Genomic DNA, 18,930 nt, shown 5'->3' on the forward strand with positions numbered 1-18,930 from the left:
CTGTCTATATTTTGAACCATTCCAGTGACACTAGTTATAGTTTCCGATGCTTCACTTCAGGTTTACTGTACCCCTCTGACCTTCTTATTGACGATGAAACACGGAAATTGCATCGAAATTAAATAAAAAAGGCACAATGCCGACTTAAGTACACGAAGTCTGTCTCTTCTTACTCTCTATGTTTAAACCATTCCTGTGACACTAGTTATAGATTCCGATGCTTCACTTCAGGTATACTGTATCCCTCTGACCTTCTTATTGACGATGAAACACTGAAATTGCATCTCAATTAAATAGAAAAGGCACAATGCCGACATAAGTACAAGAAGACTGACTCATCTGACTGTCTATGTTTTGAACGATCCCTGTGACATTAGTTATAGATTCCGATGCTTCACTCCAGGTTTACTGTATCCCTCTGACCTTCTTATTGACGATGAAACACAGAAATTGCATCGGAATTAAATACAAAAGGCACAATGCCGACTTAAGTACAAGAAGACTGACTCTTCTTACTGTCTATTTTTTGAACAATTCCTGTGACACTAGTTATAGATTCCGATGCTTCACTTCAAGTTTACTGTATCCCTCTGACCTTATTATTGACGATGAAACACAGAAATTGCATCGGAATTAAATACAAAAGGCACAATGCCGACTTAAGTACAAGAAGACTGACTCTTCTTACTGTCTATGTTTGAACCATTCCTGTGACACTAGTTATAGAGTCCGATGCTTCACTTCAGGTTTACTGTATCTCTTGGACCTTCTTATTGACGATGAAACACAGATATTGCATCGGAATTAAATAGAAAAGGCACAATGCCGACTTAAGTACAAGAAGACTGACTCTTCTTACTGCCTATGTTTTGAACCATTCCTGTGGCACTAGTTGTAGATTCCGATGCTTCACTTCAGGTTTTTCTGTATCCCTTGGACCTTCTTACTGACGATGAAACACAGAAATTGCATCGGAATTAAATACAAAAGGCACAATGCCGACTTAAGTACAAGAAAACTGACTCTTCTTAGTATGATTGAACCATTCCTGTGACACTAGTTATAGATTCCGATGCTTCATTTCAGGTTTACTGTATCCCACTGTCCTTCTTATTGACGGTGAATCACAGAAATTGCATCGGAATTAAATACGAAAGGCACAATGCCGACTTAAGTGCTAGAAGACTGACACTTCTTGCTGACTATGTTATGAACCATTCCTGTGACACTAGTTATAGATTCCGATGCTTCACTTCAGGTTTACTGTATCCCTGTGACCTTCTTGTTGACGATGAAACACAGAGATTGCATCGGAATTAAATAGAAAAGGCACAATGCCGACTTAAGTACAAGAAGACTGACTCTTCTTACTGTCTATGTTTTGAACCATTCCTGTGGCACTAGTATTAGATTCCGATGCTTCACTTCAGGTTTACTGTTTCCCTTGGACCTTCTTATTGACGACGAAACACAGAAATTGCATCGGAATTAAATAGAAAAGGCACAATGCCAACTAAAGTACAAGAAGACTGACTCCTCTGACTGTCTATATTTTGAAGCATTCCAGCGACACTACTTATAGATTCCGATGCTTTACCTAAGGTTTACTGTATTCCTTGGACCTTCTTATTGTCGATTAAAACACATCAATTGCATCGGAATTAAATAGAAAAGGCACAATGCCGACTTAAGTTCAAGCAGACTGACTCTTCTTACTATGTTTTGAACCATTCCTGTTACACTAGTTATAGATTCCGATGCTTCACTTTAGGTTTACTGTATACCTTGGACCTTCTTAGTGACGATGAAACACAGAAATTGCATCAGAATTAAATACAAAAGGCACAATGCCGACTAAAGTACAAGAAGACTGATTCATCCTACTGTCTATATTTTGAACCATTCCTGTGACACTAGCTTTGGATTCCGATGCTTCACTTCAAGTTTACTGTATCCCTCTGACCTTATTGCCGATGAAACACAGAAATTGCATCGGAATTAAATACAAAAGGCACAATGCCGACTTAAGGACAAGAAGACTGACTCTTCTTACTGACTATGGTTTGAACCATTCCTGTAACTCTATTTATAGATTCCGATGCTTCACTTCAGGTTTACTGTATCCCTCTGACCTTCTTATTGACGATGAAACACAGAAATTGCATCGGAATTAAATACAAATGGCACAATGTCGACTTAAGTACAAGAAGAGTGTCTCTTCTTACTGACTATGTTTTGAACCATTCCTGTGACACTAGTTATAGATTGCGATGCTTCACTTCAGGTCTACTGTTTCCCTTGGACCTTCTAATTGACGATGAAACACAGAAATTGCATCGGAATTAAATACAAAATGCACAATTCCGACTTAAGTACAAGAAGACTAACTCTTCCTACTATGTTTTGAACCATTTCTGTGACACTAGTTATAGAGTCCGATGCTGCACTTCAGGTTTACTGTATCCCTTGGACCTTCTTATTGTCGATGAAACACAGATATTGCATCGGAATTAAATAGAAAAGGCACAATGCCGACTTAAGTACAAGAAGACTGACTTTTCTTACTGCCTATGTTTAGATCCATTCCTGTGGCACTAGTTGTAGATTCCGATGCTTCACTTCAGGTTTTTCTGTATCCCTTCGACCTTCTTACTGACGATGAAACACAGAAATTGCATCGGAATTAAATACAAAAGGCACAATGCCGACTTAAGTACAAGAAAACTGACTCTTCTTACTATGATTGAACCATTCCTGTGACACTAGTTATAGATTCCGATGCTTCATTTCAGGTTTACTGTATCCCACTGTCCTTCTTATTGACGGTGAAACACAGAAGTTGCATCGGAATTAAATACGAAAGGCACAATGCCGACTTAAGTGCTAGAAGACTGACTCTTCTTACTGACTATGTTATGAACCATTCCTGTGACACTAGTTATAGATTCCGATGCTTCACTTCAGGTTTACTGTATCCCTGTGACCTTCTTGTTGACGATGAAACACAGAGATTGCATTGGAATTAAATAGAAAAGGCACAATGCCGACTTAAGTACAAGAAGACTGACTCTTCTTACTGTCTATGTTTGAACCATTCCTGTGGCACTAGTATTAGATTCCGATGCTTTACTTCACGTTTACTGTTTCCCTTGGACCTTCTTATTGACGACAAAACACAGAAATTGCATCGGAATTAAATAGAAAAGGCACAATGCCGACTAAAGTACAAGAAGACTGACTCGTCTATCTGTCTATATTTTGAAGCATTCCAGCGACACTACTTATAGATTCCGATGCTTTACTTAAGGTTTACTGTATTCCTTGGACCTTCTTATTGTCGATTAAAACACATAAATTGCATCGGAATTAATTACAAAAAACACAATGCCGACTTAAGTACAAGAAGACTGACTCTTCTTACTGTCTATATTTTGAACAATTCCTGTGACACTAGTTATAGATTCCGATGCTTCACTTCAGGTTTACTGTATCCCTCTGACCTTCTTATTGACGATGAAACACAGAAATTGCATCGGAATTAAATACAAAAGGCACAATGCCGACTTAAGTACTAGAAGTCTGACTCTTCTTACTGTCTATGTTTGAACCATTCCTGTGACACTAGTTATAGAGTCCGATGCTTCACTTCAGGTTTACTGTATCTCTTGGACCTTATTATTGACGATGAATCACAGAAATTGCATCGGAATTAAATACAAAAGGCACAATGCCGACTTCAGTACAAGAAGACTGAATCTTCTTACTGTCTATATTTTGAACCATTCCAGTGACAGTAGTTATAGATTCCGATGCTTCACTTCAGGTTTACTGTACCCCTTGGACCTTCTTATTGACGATGAAACACAGAAATTGCATCGGAAGTAAATACAAAAAGCACAATGCCGACTTAAGTACAAGAAGACTAACTCTTCTTACTGTCTATGTTTTGAACCATTCCTGTGACACTAGTTATAGATTCCGATGCTTCACTCCAGGTTTACTGTATCCCTTGGACCTTCTTATTGACGATGATTGCATCGGAATTAAATAGAAAAGTCACAATGCCGACTTAAGTACAAGAAGACTTACTCTTCTTAGTGATTATAGTTTGAACCATTGCTGTGACACTAGTTATAGATTCCGATGCTTCAGGTTTACTGAATTCCTTGGACCTTCTTATTCACGATGAAACACAGAAGTTGCATCGGAATTAAATAGAAAAGGCACAATGTCGTCTTAAGTACAAGAAGACTGACTCTTCTTACAGTCTATGATTTTAACCATTCCAGTGAAACTAGTTATAGATTCCGATGCTTCACTCCAGGTTTACTGTCTCCCTTGGACCTTCTTATTGACGATGAAACACAGAAATTGCATCGGAATTAAATAGAAAAGGCACAATGCCGACATAAGTACAAGAAGACTGACTCTCCTTACTGACTATGTTTTGAACCATTCCTGTGACACTTGTTATAGATTCCGATGCTTCACTCCAGGTTTCCTGTAATTCTTGGATCTTCTTATTGACGATGAAACACAGAAATTGCATCGGAATTAAATAGAAAAGGCACAATGCCGACTTAAGTACAATAAGACTGACTCTTCTTAGTGATTATAGTTTGAACCATTGCTGTGACACTAGTTGTAGATTCCGATGCTTTACTTCAGGTTTAATGTATACCTTGGACATTCTTATTGACGATGAAACACAGAAATTGCATCGGAATTAAATAGAAAAGGCACAATGTCGACTTAAGTACAAGAAGACTGACTCTTCTTATTGTCTATGTTTTGAACCATTCCAGTGACACTAGTTATAGATTCCGATGCTTCAGGTTTACTGAATTCCTTGGACCTTCTTATTGACGCTGAAACACAGAAATTGCATCGGAATTAAATACAAAACGTAGAATGCCGACTTAAGTACAAATAGACTGACTCTTCCTACTGTCTATGTTTTGAACCAATTCTGTGACACTAGTTATAGAGTCCGATGGTTCACTTCAGGTTTACTGTATCCCTTGGACCTTCTTATTGACGATGAATCACAGGAATTGCATCGGAAATAAATACAAAAGGCACAATGCCGACCTAAGTACAAGAAGACTGACTCTTCTTACTGTCTATATTTTGAACCATTCCAGTGACACTAGTTATAGATTCCAATGCTTCACTTCAGGTTTACTGTATCCCTCTGACCTTCTCATTGACGATGAAACACAGAAATTGCATCGGAATTAAATACAAAAGGCACAATGCCGACTTAAGTACAAGAAGTCTTACTCTTCTTACTGTCTATTTTTGGAACCATTCCTGTGACACTAGTAATAGATTGCGATGCTTCACTCCAAGTTTACTGTATCCCTTGGACCTTCTTATTGCCGATGAAACACAGAAATTGCATCGGAATGAAATAGAAAAGGCACAATGCCGACTTAAGTACAAGAAGCCTGACTCTTATTACTGATAATAGTTTGAACCATTTCTGTGACAATAGTTATAGATTCCGATGCTTCACTTCAAATTTACTGTATCCCTTGGACCTTATTATTGACGGTGAAACACAGAAATAGCATTGGAATTGAATAGAAAAGGCACAATGCCGACTTAAGTACAAGAAGACTGACTCTTCTTACTGTCTATTTTAAGTACAATTCCTGTGACACTAGTTATAGATTCCGACGCTTCACTCCAGGGTTACTGTATCCCTTGCACCTTCTTATTGGCGATGAAACACAGAAATTGCATCGGAATTAAATACAAAAGGCACAATGCCGACTAAAGGACAAGAAGACTGAGTCTTCTTACTGACTTTGTTTTGAACCAATCCTGTGACACTAGGTACAGATACCGATGCTTGACTTCAGTTTTAGGGTATCCCTTGGAGCTTCTTATTGACGATGAAACACAGAAGCTGCATCGGAATTAAATAGAAAAGGCACAATGTCGACTTAAGTACAAGAAGACTGTCTCTTCTTACTGTCTATAATTTGAACCATTCCTGTGACACTAGTTATAGATTCCGATGCTTCACTTCAGGTTTACTGTATCCCTCTGACCTTCTTATTGACGATGAAACACAGAAATTGCATCGGAATTAAATAGAAAAGGCACAATGCCGCATAAGTACAAGAAGACTGACTCATCTTACTGTCTATGTTTGGACCATCCCTGTGACATTAGTTATAGATTCCGATGCTTCACTCCAGGTATACTGTATCCCTCTGACCTTCTTATTGACGATGAAACAGAGAAATTGCATCGGAATGAAATAGAGAAGGCAGAATGCCGACTTATGTACACGAAGACTGACTCTTCTTACTGACTATGCTTTGAACCATTCCTGTGACACTAGTTATAGATTACGATGCTTCATTTCAGGTTTACTGTATACCTTGGAAGTTCTTATTGACGATGAAACACAGAAATTGCATCGGAATTAAATACAAAAGGCACAATGACGACTTATGTACAAGAAGACTGACTCTTCCTACTGTCTATGTTTTGATCCATTCCTGTGACACTAGTTTTAGATTCCGATTCTTTACTTCAGGTTTACTGTATCCCTCTGACCTTCTTATTGACGATGAAACATGGAAATTGCATCGGAATCAAATACAAAAGGCACAATGCCGACTTAAGTACAAGAAGACTGACTCTTCTTACTGTCTATTTTCTGAACAATTCCTGTGACACTAGTTATAGTTTCCGATGCTTCACTTCAGGTTTACCGTATCCCTCTGACCTTCTTATTGACGATGAAACACGGAAATTGCATCGGAATTAAATACAAAAGGCACAATGCCGACTTAAGTACAAGAAGACTGAATCTGCTTACTGTCTACTTTTTGAACAATTCCTGTGACACTAGTTATAGATTCCGATGCTTCACTTCAGGTTTACTGTATCCCTCTGACCTTCTTATTGACGATGAAACACAGAAACTGCATCGGAATTAAATACAAAAGGCACAATGCCGACTTAAGTACAAAAAGAATGACTCTTCTTACTGTCTATGTTTGAACCATTCCTGTGACACATGTCATAGAGTCCGATGCTTCACTTCAGGTTTACTGTATCTCTTGGACCTTCTTATTGACGATGAATCACAGAAATTTCATCAGTATTAAATACAAAAGGCACAATGCTGACTTAAGTACAAGAAGACTGACTCTTCTTACTGTCTATATTTTGAACCATTCCAGTGACACTAGTTATAGATTCCGGTGCTTCACTTCAGGTTTACTGTACCCCTTGGACCTTCTTATCGACGATGAAACACAGAAATTGCATCGGAAGTAAATACAAAAAGCACAATGCCGACTTAAGTACAAGAAGACTGACTCTTCTTACTGTCTATGTTTTGAACCATCACTGTGACAGTAGTTATAGATTGCGATGCTTCACTCCTGGTTTACTGTATCCCTTGGACCTCCTTATTGCCGATGAAACACAGAAATTGCATCGGAATGAAATAGAAAAGGCACAATGCCGACTTAAGTACAAGAAGACTGAATCTTATTACTGATAATAGTTTGAACCATTCCTGTGACAATAGTTATAGATTCCGATGCTTCACTTTAAATTTACTGTATCCCTTCGACCTTGGTATTGACTGTGAAACACAGAAATAGCATTGGAATTAAATACAAAAGGCACAATGCCGACTTAAATACAAGAGGACTGACTCTTCTTACTGTCTATTCTTTGAACAATTCCTGTGACACTAGTTATAGATTCCGATGCTTCACTCCAGGGTTACTGTATCCCTTGGACCTTCTTATTGACGATGAAAAACAGAAATTGCATCGGAATTAAATAGAAAAGGCACAATGCCGACTTAAGGACAAGAAGACTGACTCTTCTTACTGACATTGTTTTGAACCAATCCTGTGACACTAGGTATAGATTCCGATGCTTGACTTCAGTTTTAGTGTATCCCTTGGACCTTCTTATTGACGACGAAACACAGAAATTGCATCGGAATTAAATAGAATAGGCACAATGTCGACTTAAGTACAAGATGACTGACTCATCTTACTGTCTATATTTTGAACCATTCCAGTGACACTAGTTATAGTTTCCGATGCTTCACTTCAGGTTTACTGTACCCCTCTGACCTTCTTATTGACGATGAAACACGGAAATTGCATCGAAATTAAATAAAAAAGGCACAATGCCGACTTAAGTACACGAAGTCTGTCTCTTCTTACTCTCTATGTTTAAACCATTCCTGTGACACTAGTTATAGATTCCGATGCTTCACTTCAGGTATACTGTATCCCTCTGACCTTCTTATTGACGATGAAACACTGAAATTGCATCTCAATTAAATAGAAAAGGCACAATGCCGACATAAGTACAAGAAGACTGACTCATCTGACTGTCTATGTTTTGAACGATCCCTGTGACATTAGTTATAGATTCCGATGCTTCACTCCAGGTTTACTGTATCCCTCTGACCTTCTTATTGACGATGAAACACAGAAATTGCATCGGAATTAAATACAAAAGGCACAATGCCGACTTAAGTACAAGAAGACTGACTCTTCTTACTGTCTATTTTTTGAACAATTCCTGTGACACTAGTTATAGATTCCGATGCTTCACTTCAAGTTTACTGTATCCCTCTGACCTTATTATTGACGATGAAACACAGAAATTGCATCGGAATTAAATACAAAAGGCACAATGCCGACTTAAGTACAAGAAGACTGACTCTTCTTACTGTCTATGTTTGAACCATTCCTGTGACACTAGTTATAGAGTCCGATGCTTCACTTCAGGTTTACTGTATCTCTTGGACCTTCTTATTGACGATGAATCACAGAAACTGCATCGGAATTAAATACAAAAGGCACAATGCCGGCTTAAGTACAAGAAGACTGACTCTTCTTACTGTCTATTTTTTGAACAATTCCTGTGACACTAGTTATAGATTCCGATGCTTGACTTCAGGTTTACAGTATCCCTCTGACCTTCTTATTGACTTTGAAACACAGAAATTGCATCGGAATTAAATACAAAAGGCACAATGCCGACTTAAGTACAAGAAGACTGACTCTTCTTACTGTCTATGTTTGAACCATTCCTGTGACACTAGTTATAGAGTGCGATGCTTCACTTCAGGTTTACTGTATCTCTTGGACCATCTTATTGACGATGAATCACAGAAATTGCATCGGAATTAAATACAAAAGGCACAATGCCGACTTAAGTACAAGAAGACTGACTCTTCTTACTGTCTATACCTTGAACCATTCCAGTGACACTAGTCTTAGATTCCGATGCTTCATTTCAGGTTTACTGTACCCCTTGGACCTTCTTATTGACGATGAAACACAGAAATTGCATCGGAAGAAAATACAAAAAGCACAATGCCGACTTAAGTACAAGAAGACTGACTCTTCTTACTGTCTATGTTTTGAACCATCACTGTGACATTAGTTATAGATTCCGATTCTTCACTCCAGATTTATTGTATCATTCTAACCTTCTTATTGACGATGAAACACAGAAATTGCATCGGAATTAAATAGAAAAGGCACAATGCCGACTTAAGTACAAGAAGACTGACTCTTCTTACTGTCTATTTTTTCAACAATTCCTGTGACACTTGTTATAGATTCGGGTACTTCACTCCAGGTTTACTGTATCCCTCTGACCTTCTTATTGACGGTGAAACACAGAAATTGCATCGGAATTAAACACGAAGGGCACAATGCCGACATAAGTACAAGAAGACTGACTCTTCTTACTGACTATGCATTGAACCATTCCTGTGACACTAGTTATAGATTCCGATACCTCTCTTCAGGTTTACTGTATCCCTCTTACCTCCTTATTGACGATGAAACACAGAAATTGCATCGGAATTAAATAAAAAAGGCACAATGCCGACTTAAGTACAAGAAGACTGACACTTCTTACTGTCTATGATTTGAACCATTCCTGTGACAATAGTTATAGATTCCGATGCTTCACTCCAGTTTTACTATATCCCTTGGACCTTCTTATTGACGATGAAACACAGAAATTTCATCGGAATTAAACACAAAAGGCACAATGCCGACTTAAGGACAAGAAGACTGACTCATCTTACTGTCTATGCTTTGAACCATTCCTGTGACACTAGTTATAGAGTCCGATGCTTCACTTCTGGTTTACTGTATCCCTCTGACCTTATTGCCGATGAAACACAGAAGTTGCATCGGAATTAAATAGAAAAGGCACAATGCCGCATAAGTACAAGAAGACTGACTCATCTTACTGTCTATGTTTTGACCATCCCTGTGACATTAGTTATAGATTCCGATGCTTCACTCCAGGTATACTGTATCCCTCTGACCTTCTTATTGACGATGAAACAGAGAAATTGCATCGGAATTAAATAGAAAAGGCAGAATGCCGACTTATGTACACGAAGACTGACACTTCTTACTGACTATGCTTTGAACCATTCCTGTGACACTAGTTATAGATTGCGATGCTTCATTTCAGGTTTACTGTATACCTTGGAAGTTCTTATTGACGATGAAATACAGAAATTGCATCGGAATTAAATACAAAAGGCACAATGCCGACTCAAGTACAAGAAGACTGACTCTTCTTAATGTCTATTTTTTGAACAATTCCTGTGACACTAGTTATAGATTCCGATGCTTCACTTCAAGTTTACTGTATCCCTCTGACCTTATTATTGACGATGAAACACAGAAATTGCATCGGAATTAAATACAAAAGGCACAATGCCGACTTAAGTACAAGAAGACTGACTCTTCTTACTGTCTATGTTTGAACCATTCCTGTGACACTAGTTATAGAGTCCGATGCTTCACTTCAGGTTTACTGTATCTCTTGGACCTTCTTATTGACGATGAATCACAGAAACTGCATCGGAATTAAATACAAAAGGCACAATGCCGGCTTAAGTACAAGAAGACTGACTCTTCTTACTGTCTATTTTTTGAACAATTCCTGTGACACTAGTTATAGATTCCGATGCTTGACTTCAGGTTTACAGTATCCCTCTGACCTTCTTATTGACTTTGAAACACAGAAATTGCATCGGAATTAAATACAAAAGGCACAATGCCGACTTAAGTACAAGAAGACTGACTCTTCTTACTGTCTATGTTTGAACCATTCCTGTGACACTAGTTATAGAGTGCGATGCTTCACTTCAGGTTTACTGTATCTCTTGGACCATCTTATTGACGATGAATCACAGAAATTGCATCGGAATTAAATACAAAAGGCACAATGCCGACTTAAGTACAAGAAGACTGACTCTTCTTACTGTCTATACCTTGAACCATTCCAGTGACACTAGTCTTAGATTCCGATGCTTCATTTCAGGTTTACTGTACCCCTTGGACCTTCTTATTGACGATGAAACACAGAAATTGCATCGGAAGAAAATACAAAAAGCACAATGCCGACTTAAGTACAAGAAGACTGACTCTTCTTACTGTCTATGTTTTGAACCATCACTGTGACATTAGTTATAGATTCCGATTCTTCACTCCAGATTTATTGTATCATTCTAACCTTCTTATTGACGATGAAACACAGAAATTGCATCGGAATTAAATAGAAAAGGCACAATGCCGACTTAAGTACAAGAAGACTGACTCTTCTTACTGTCTATTTTTTCAACAATTCCTGTGACACTTGTTATAGATTCGGGTACTTCACTCCAGGTTTACTGTATCCCTCTGACCTTCTTATTGACGGTGAAACACAGAAATTGCATCGGAATTAAACACGAAGGGCACAATGCCGACATAAGTACAAGAAGACTGACTCTTCTTACTGACTATGCATTGAACCATTCCTGTGGCACTAGTTATAGATTCCGATACCTCTCTTCAGGTTTACTGTATCCCTCTTACCTCCTTATTGACGATGAAACACAGAAATTGCATCGGAATTAAATAAAAAAGGCACAATGCCGACTTAAGTACAAGAAGACTGACACTTCTTACTGTCTATGATTTGAACCATTCCTGTGACAATAGTTATAGATTCCGATGCTTCACTCCAGTTTTACTATATCCCTTGGACCTTCTTATTGACGATGAAACACAGAAATTTCATCGGAATTAAACACAAAAGGCACAATGCCGACTTAAGGACAAGAAGACTGACTCATCTTACTGTCTATGCTTTGAACCATTCCTGTGACACTAGTTATAGAGTCCGATGCTTCACTTCTGGTTTACTGTATCCCTCTGACCTTATTGCCGATGAAACACAGAAGTTGCATCGGAATTAAATAGAAAAGGCACAATGCCGCATAAGTACAAGAAGACTGACTCATCTTACTGTCTATGTTTTGACCATCCCTGTGACATTAGTTATAGATTCCGATGCTTCACTCCAGGTATACTGTATCCCTCTGACCTTCTTATTGACGATGAAACAGAGAAATTGCATCGGAATTAAATAGAAAAGGCAGAATGCCGACTTATGTACACGAAGACTGACTCTTCTTACTGACTATGCTTTGAACCATTCCTGTGACACTAGTTATAGATTGCGATGCTTCATTTCAGGTTTACTGTATACCTTGGAAGTTCTTATTGACGATGAAATACAGAAATTGCCTCGGAATTAAATACAAAAGGCACAATGACGACTTATGTACAAGAAGACTGACTCTTCCTACTGTCTATGTTTTGATCCATTCCTGTGACACTAGTTTTAGATTCCGATTCTTTACTTCAGGTTTACTGTATCCCTCTGACCTTCTTATGGACCATGAAACACAGAAATTGCGTCGGAATTAAATACAAAAGGCACAATGCCGACTTAAGTACAAGAAGACTGACTCTTCCTACTGTCTCTGTTTTGAACCATTCCTGTGACACTAGTTATAGAATCCGATGCTTCACTTCAGGTTTACTGTATCCCTCTGTCCTTATTGCCGATGAAACACAGAAATTGAATCGGAATTAAATACAAAAGGCAAAATGGCGACTTAAGGACAAGAAGACTGACTCTTCTTACTGACTATGTTTGAACCATTCCTGGGACCCTAGTTATAGATTCCGATGCTTCACTTCGGGTTTACTGTTCCCTTGGACCTTCTTAGTGACGATGAAACACAGAAATTGCATCGGAATTAAATACAAAAAGCACAATGCCGACTTAAGTACAAGAAGACTGACGAAGACTGTCTATGTTTTGAACCATTTCTGTGACACTAGTTATAGAGTCCGATGCTTCACTTCAGGTTTACTGATTCTCTTGGACCTTCTTATTGACGATGAATCACAGAAATTGCATCGGAATTAAATACAAAAGGCACAATGCCGACTTAAGTACAAGAAGACTGACTCTTCTTACTGTGTATATTTTGAACCATTCCAGTGACACTAGTTATAGATTCCGATGCTTCACTTCAGGTTTACTGTACCCCTTGGACCTTCTTATTGACGATGAAACACAGAAATTGCATCGGAAGTAAATACAAAAAGCACAATGCCGACTTAAGTACAAGAAGACTGACTCTTCTTACTGTCTATGTTTTGAACCATCACTGTGACACTAGTTATAGATTCCCATTCTTCACTCCAGGTTTACTGTATCCCTCTGACCTTCTTATTGACGATGAAACATGGAAATTGCATCGGAATTAAATACAAAAGGCACAATGCCGACTTAAGTACAAGAAGACTGACTCTTCTTACTGTCTATGTTTGAAGCAATCCTGTGACACTTGTTATAGATTCCGATGCTTCACTTCAGGTTAACTGTATCGCTCTGACCTTCTTATTGACGATGAAACACAGAAATTGCATCGGAAGTAAATACAAAAAGCACAATGCCGACTTAAGTACAAGAAGACTAACTCTTCTTACTGTCTATGTTTTGAACCATTCCTGTGACACTAGTTATAGATTCCGATGCTTCACTCCAGGTTTACTGTATCCCTTGGACCTTCTTATTGACGATGATTGCATCGGAATTAAATAGAAAAGTCACAATGCCGACTTAAGTACAAGAAGACTGACTCTTCTTAGTGATTATAGTTTGAACCATTGCTGTGACACTAGTTATAGATTCCGATGCTTCAGGTTTACTGAATTCCTTGGACCTTCTTATTCACGATGAAACACAGAAGTTGCATCGGAATTAAATAGAAAAGGCACAATGTCGTCTTAAGTACAAGAAGACTGACTCTTCTTACAGTCTATGATTTTAACCATTCCAGTGAAACTAGTTATAGATTCCGATGCTTCACTCCAGGTTTACTGTCTCCCTTGGACCTTCTTATTGACGATGAAACACAGAAATTGCATCGGAATTAAATAGAAAAGGCACAATGCCGACATAAGTACAAGAAGACTGACTCTCCTTACTGACTATGTTTTGAACCATTCCTGTGACACTTGTTATAGATTCCGATGCTTCACTCCAGGTTTCCTGTAATTCTTGGACCTTCTTATTGACGATGAAACACAGAAATTGCATCGGAATTAAATAGAAAAGGCACAATGCCGACTTAAGTACAATAAGACTGACTCTTCTTAGTGATTATAGTTTGAACCATTGCTGTGACACTAGTTGTAGATTCCGATGCTTTACTTCAGGTTTAATGTATACCTTGGACATTCTTATTGACGATGAAACACAGAAATTGCATCGGAATTAAATAGAAAAGGCACAATGTCGACTTAAGTACAAGAAGACTGACTCTTCTTATTGTCTATGTTTTGAACCATTCCAGTGACACTAGTTATAGATTCCGATGCTTCAGGTTTACTGAATTCCTTGGACCTTCTTATTGACGCTGAAACACAGAAATTGCATCGGAATTAAATACAAAACGTAGAATGCCGACTTAAGTACAAATAGACTGACTCTTCCTACTGTCTATGTTTTGAACCAATTCTGTGACACTAGTTATAGAGTCCGATGGTTCACTTCAGGTTTACTGTATCCCTTGGACCTTCTTATTGACGATGAATCACAGGAATTGCATCGGAAATAAATACAAAAGGCACAATGCCGACCTAAGTACAAGAAGACTGACTCTTCTTACTGTCTATATTTTGAACCATTCCAGTGACACTAGTTATAGATTCCAATGCTTCACTTCAGGTTTACTGTATCCCTCTGACCTTCTCATTGACGATGAAACACAGAAATTGCATCGGAATTAAATACAAAAGGCACAATGCCGACTTAAGTACAAGAAGTCTTACTCTTCTTACTGTCTATTTTTGGAACCATTCCTGTGACACTAGTAATAGATTGCGATGCTTCACTCCAAGTTTATTGTATCCCTTGGACCTTCTTATTGCCGATGAAACACAGAAATTGCATCGGAATGAAATAGAAAAGGCACAATGCCGACTTAAGTACAAGAAGCCTGACTCTTATTACTGATAATAGTTTGAACCATTTCTGTGACAATAGTTATAGATTCCGATGCTTCACTTCAAATTTACTGTATCCCTTGGACCTTATTATTGACGGTGAAACACAGAAATAGCATTGGAATTGAATAGAAAAGGCACAATGCCGACATAAGTACAAGAAGACTGACTCTTCTTACTGTCTATTTTAAGTACAATTCCTGTGACACTAGTTATAGATTCCGACGCTTCACTCCAGGGTTACTGTATCCCTTGCACCTTCTTATTGGCGATGAAACACAGAAATTGCATCGGAATTAAATACAAAAGGCACAATGCCGACTAAAGGACAAGAAGACTGAGTCTTCTTACTGACTTTGTTTTGAACCAATCCTGTGACACTAGGTACAGATACCGATGCTTGACTTCAGTTTTAGGGTATCCCTTGGAGCTTCTTATTGACGATGAAACACAGAAGCTGCATCGGAATTAAATAGAAAAGGCACAATGTCGACTTAAGTACAAGAAGACTGTCTCTTCTTACTGTCTATAATTTGAACCATTCCTGTGACACTAGTTATAGATTCCGATGCTTCACTTCAGGTTTACTGTATCCCTCTGACCTTCTTATTGACGATGAAACACAGAAATTGCATCGGAATTAAATAGAAAAGGCACAATGCCGCATAAGTACAAGAAGACTGACTCATCTTACTGTCTATGTTTGGACCATCCCTGTGACATTAGTTATAGATTCCGATGCTTCACTCCAGGTATACTGTATCCCTCTGACCTTCTTATTGACGATGAAACAGAGAAATTGCATCGGAATGAAATAGAGAAGGCAGAATGCCGACTTATGTACACGAAGACTGACTCTTCTTACTGACTATGCTTTGAACCATTCCTGTGACACTAGTTATAGATTACGATGCTTCATTTCAGGTTTACTGTATACCTTGGAAGTTCTTATTGACGATGAAACACAGAAATTGCATCGGAATTAAATACAAAAGGCACAATGACGACTTATGTACAAGAAGACTGACTCTTCCTACTGTCTATGTTTTGATCCATTCCTGTGACACTAGTTTTAGATTCCGATTCTTTACTTCAGGTTTACTGTATCCCTCTGACCTTCTTATTGACGATGAAACATGGAAATTGCATCGGAATCAAATACAAAAGGCACAATGCCGACTTAAGTACAAGAAGACTGACTCTTCTTACTGTCTATTTTCTGAACAATTCCTGTGACACTAGTTATAGTTTCCGATGCTTCACTTCAGGTTTACCGTATCCCTCTGACCTTCTTATTGACGATGAAACACGGAAATTGCATCGGTATTAAATACAAAAGGCACAATGCCGACTTAAGTACAAGAAGACTGAATCTGCTTACTGTCTACTTTTTGAACAATTCCTGTGACACTAGTTATAGATTCCGATGCTTCACTTCAGGTTTACTGTATCCCTCTGACCTTCTTATTGACGATGAAACACAGAAACTGCATCGGAATTAAATACAAAAGGCACAATGCCGACTTAAGTACAAAAAGAATGACTCTTCTTACTGTCTATGTTTGAACCATTCCTGTGACACATGTCATAGAGTCCGATGCTTCACTTCAGGTTTACTGTATCTCTTGGACCTTCTTATTGACGATGAATCACAGAAATTGCATCAGTATTAAATATAAAAGGCACAATGCTGACTTAAGTACAAGAAGACTGACTCTTCTTACTGTCTATATTTTGAACCATTCCAGTGACACTAGTTATAGATTCCGGTGCTTCACTTCAGGTTTACTGTACCCCTTGGACCTTCTTATTGACGATGAAACACAGAAATTGCATCGGAAGTAAATACAAAAAGCACAATGCCGACTTAAGTACAAGAAGACTGACTCTTCTTACTGTCTATGTTTTGAACCATCACTGTGACAGTAGTTATAGATTGCGATGCTTCACTCCTGGTTTACTGTATCCCTTGGACCTCCTTATTGCCGATGAAACACAGAAATTGCATCGGAATGAAATAGAAAAGGCACAATGCCGACTTAAGTACAAGAAGACTGAATCTTATTACTGATAATAGTTTGAACCATTCCTGTGACAATAGTTATAGATTCCGATGCTTCACTTTAAATTTACTGTATCCCTTCGACCTTGGTATTGACTGTGAAACACAGAAATAGCATTGGAATTAAATACAAAAGGCACAATGCCGACTTAAATACAAGAGGACTGACTCTTCTTACTGTCTATTCTTTGAACAATTCCTGTGACACTAGTTATAGATTCCGATGCTTCACTCCAGGGTTACTGTATCCCTTGGACCTTCTTATTGACGATGAAAAACAGAAATTGCATCGGAATTAAATAGAAAAGGCACAATGCCGACTTAAGGACAAGAAGACTGACTCTTCTTACTGACATTGTTTTGAACCAATCCTGTGACACTAGGTATAGATTCCGATGCTTGACTTCAGTTTTAGTGTATCCCTTGGACCTTCTTATTGACGACGAAACACAGAAATTGCATCGGAATTAAATAGAATAGGCACAATGTCGACTTAAGTACAAGATGACTGACTCATCTTACTGTCTATATTTTGAACCATTCCAGTGACACTAGTTATAGTTTCCGATGCTTCACTTCAGGTTTACTGTACCCCTCTGACCTTCTTATTGACGATGAAACACGGAAATTGCATCGAAATTAAATAAAAAAGGCACAATGCCGACTTAAGTACACGAAGTCTGTCTCTTCTTACTCTCTATGTTTAAACCATTCCTGTGACACTAGTTATAGATTCCGATGCTTCACTTCAGGTATACTGTATCCCTCTGACCTTCTTATTGACGATGAAACACTGAAATTGCATCTCAATTAAATAGAAAAGGCACAATGCCGACATAAGTACAAGAAGACTGACTCATCTGACTGTCTATGTTTTGAACGATCCCTGTGACATTAGTTATAGATTCCGATGCTTCACTCCAGGTTTACTGTATCCCTCTGACCTTCTTATTGACGATGAAACACAGAAATTGCATCGGAATTAAATACAAAAGGCACAATGCCGACTTAAGTACAAGAAGACTGACTCTTCTTACTGTCTATTTTTTGAACAATTCCTGTGACACTAGTTATAGATTCCGATGCTTCACTTCAAGTTTACTGTATCCCTCTGAACTTATTATTGACGATGAAACACAGAAATTGCATCGGAATTAAATACAAAAGGCACAATGCCGACTTAAGTACAAGAAGACTGACTCTTCTTACTGTCTATGTTTGAACCATTCCTGTGACACTAGTTATAGAGTCCGATGCTTCACTTCAGGTTTACTGTATCTCTTGGACCTTCTTATTGACGATGAATCACAGAAACTGCATCGGAATTAAATACAAAAGGCACAATGCCGGCTTAAGTACAAGAAGACTGACTCTTCTTACTGTCTATTTTTTGAACAATTCCTGTGACACTAGTTATAGATTCCGATGCTTGACTTCAGGTTTACAGTATCCCTCTGACCTTCTTATTGACTTTGAAACACA

This window comes from Schistocerca serialis, chromosome 9 (genome assembly GCF_023864345.2).
Source record: "Schistocerca serialis cubense isolate TAMUIC-IGC-003099 chromosome 9, iqSchSeri2.2, whole genome shotgun sequence".
NCBI lineage: Eukaryota > Metazoa > Arthropoda > Insecta > Orthoptera > Acrididae > Schistocerca > Schistocerca serialis.